General features: G+C 45.4%; 1 pseudogene; it reads left to right on the top strand.

The window, feature by feature from the left end:
• Window positions 1-407: 407 nt before the first annotated feature.
• Window positions 408-1,417, top strand: LOC101950202 (olfactory receptor 6N1-like; annotated as a pseudogene).
• Window positions 1,418-3,334: the final 1,917 nt, after the last annotated feature.

The raw sequence follows: 3,334 nt of genomic DNA, 5'->3' as shown, positions 1-3,334 counted from the left end.
TCTAAACTGCATTGAAAAATCTCAGTCCAATTTTAGTTGTTTGATTTTGATTCCTAAGACATGGCATGATTCTAGTCATTTCCAGAAATGAAATACAGCATTTAAGCAACATTGTTAAGCTCTAAGATGTCACTAGAGGGAATATCATAGTAGATAAAGAAATATTCTGATCCGCTATATCAGTACTCGGCTACCAGAGATATGGGCTGTTTCAGAAGTGATTGCTCTGATTATGGCAGATGATGGTTTACATGAATACAAATGTTCTCTTCTCAAATTGAGAATTCTGGCATTTTGCTCTGACCTCTACATTTAGGTTTAAAATTTCAGCCTGCAATCTGGAAAGGAAGGGGAGTTTCTGAATACTTATGGAATTAATTAATGCAACTTGATTAACCTTTAACTCTATGTTCTTCCAATTCAATTGCACAGCATTGTTTTATTCCTGAACTCAAACAATGGCAGACAGAGACTGGGGAAACCAAACAGCCATCAAAGAATTCATCATTCTGGGATTCGGGGATCTCCCTGACCTGCAAATTCTTCTCTTCCTGATGTTCCAAGTCATCTACATGGCAACCGTGGCTGGGAACACCCTCATTGTGATGCTCATTGTGGTTAACCAGCACCTTCACACCCCCATGTACTTCTTCCTGGGCAACTTGTCCTGTCTGGAGACCTGCTACACCTCAACCATCCTGCCCAGGTTGCTGGCCAGTCTCCTAACTGGGGACAAAACCATCTCAGTCAGTGGCTGCATCATACAACTGTATTTCTGTGGTTCTCTGGCATGTACAGAATGCTATCTCCTAGCAGCGATGTCTTATGATCGGTATTTAGCGATATGTAAACCCCTGCACTATTCAACTCTTATGAATATCAGGTTTTGCCTCCAGTTGGCTGCTGGATCATGGTTAAATGGCTGTTTGGCTACTGCTATCTTTGTCTTATTCCTATCACAGTTAATATTTTGTGGCCCAAATGAAATTAACCATTTCTATTGTGATTCCATCCCACTGATAGAACTCTCCTGCAGTGACACCCACCAGGTCATATTGCTGGATTTCATATTAGTCTCTGTATTCACCCTGCCTCCATTCCTACTAACCCTGACATCCTACGTGTGTATCATCACCACCATTCTGAGAATCCCTTCCACCACCGGGAGACAAAAAGCCTTTTCCACCTGCTCCTCTCACCTCATTGTGGTGACAATTTTCTATGGATCCATAATGATTGTGTACCTGCTACCGAAACATGATACACTGAGAAACCTGAACAAAGTGCTCTCTCTTTGCTACACGGTCCTGACTCCCCTGGTAAACCCCCTCATCTATAGCCTGAGAAACAGAGAGGTCAAAGAAGCCTTGTGCAAAGTAAATATGTGGCTTTCCCCAAAACATGCAGAGACTCCTAGAGAATAACTTAGCCTGAGGTTTTCAAAGGTTCCCGGGTGTTTTAAGCAGTCAGCCCCCATTAAAATTAAGTTTAAAACTCCCATTGAAAATCTCAGCACTAATGTGAAAAAGAAATGGAGATGATCTACATCGAGTTACTGAGACAGTCTTTGTGGTCTCCTGCTGTGTCCATGTAACACAATTTCCAGGAAAGTGAGGATGTTGACAGCTGTGTCACTCTCTCATGTTCAGCACTGATACACACAGTATAATGGTATTTTTCTCCAGGGTGTTGACTAAATGTTCACCCTCTGTGAGGAGTGTGTACAGCCTCTGAAACTGCACAGAGCTGAAATTGTGTAAGGCACAAAATCCACTAACGATGAAAGCAAATCCCTGGGTATATCCCCTGTTCATTGTTTCTCTATGTAAGATAATAAAGTCTTGTAATCCAATTCAGACAGTCTAATACAAACAAAACACAATGGGTGACATCATCATATTTGTTGCTACAAATCGTTTCTTATGGCCCTAAGGATACAACACAGAATCCAGCCAGAGCTCAGGTCACTGTTGTCCATCTAAGTGGAAGGACCAGGGAGGAAGGTGGCCATAACCATGGTATCATCATACAGTTTTTAACTGGGCACCAGGTGGAGCGGTTTTTTAACCAATTTTTATATCCATAAAAAGCAATTTTTGATCAAAATAAATGTTTGGACAATAAAAATAGTAGCTCCCGTGCGGCATAGGTGGGGATGTAAGCCTGGAAAATTTGCCGCCCCTGAAATTGTGCTCCATGCCATCATAGCACTCTGCAAACTGCTGTCAGTCGGCGTGCTTGCCTGCTCTCTCCATATGCTGTTCCAGCCCTGCCCAGACAGTTGGTTCAGCAGACCTCGATAGTACTACCCAGAAAGAAAGACCACAGGCATAGTTTGGTGACAAAGGCACTCAGCCAGATTTATTGCCCTCAAGGCACAGTTCCAGCCTCCTGGTTCTGTGGTTACAGATACACTAATACACGAGTACCCAGTGCCAAGGAGCAGCTCAGTCAGCAGCAGGAATTTCTGCTGTCCCCTGGGCCACACAAAGGGTTAAATTGAGGTACCCCGACATTTATAGACTGAGACAAACAACTTACGTCCCACCTCACGTGTCTCATGACATCTGCTTGTTACCTCCCCTTGTACTTTGCTCCAGGTGTCTCAGGCAAAACATCCCCATTCCTGACTTCTGTCAAACCCTCTTATCTGGTGTTAGGTCAGGATATGCCTAGGCTAATCTCCTGGAGTGAGTTCACACACATACCCAGTGTCTATTGCTTCTTAGGAATACCTGTGTGTTAGCAATGCTAGTAATACCTTTGCCTAGGTCATGTATTGGACAGTGAAGTTGTAAGCATCTGCTGTAATACATGGCCTGACTTTGGTTCACGGCATGGCCGGTGATGACACAAAAAGCTCCCTCTCAGAATTCCCTGCTGAGCATGCTCACCAGAACTGAGCAGGTGCAGTAACATCCGCTGTTGCAGCTGCCCTCACTCTGCCCTTACTTGGAGTCAGACTTTGCTGCCTGGTCTTTGGAGGTGTTAAAAAGGGGCAAAGGGGGCAAATCACAGCAGGGGGCTACGGGGGAGTCAGGGTCTGAGCAGGGGGCAGAAATGTACTGGCTGGTGGGATCAAGCTATTGTAGGTAGCAGCAGAGGAGGAGCTGGAGGGGAAAAATCGGGATGGGGGGTGGGAGCCTGGGTTAAGCCCATGGGGGAGACGCTGCCAGACCCTGTGCAGGGACAAAACCCCCCATCCAGGGAGGGAGAGAGGGGCTAACAGTTGACCCCCTGCTGTTCTTGCAAATATAGGGGTGTGCAGGGGACAGAGGCTTTTTTAGTTCTCCTCACAGGACACTGTGTGTCAGTGCTGGAGAAGAGGGCAGAT

The sequence above is a fragment of the Chrysemys picta genome, chromosome 12 (assembly GCF_011386835.1).
Source record: "Chrysemys picta bellii isolate R12L10 chromosome 12, ASM1138683v2, whole genome shotgun sequence".
Lineage (NCBI taxonomy): Eukaryota > Metazoa > Chordata > Testudines > Emydidae > Chrysemys > Chrysemys picta.
Note: the sequence above shows the minus strand (reverse complement) of the source record. Positions and strands in the feature narration are given on the sequence as shown.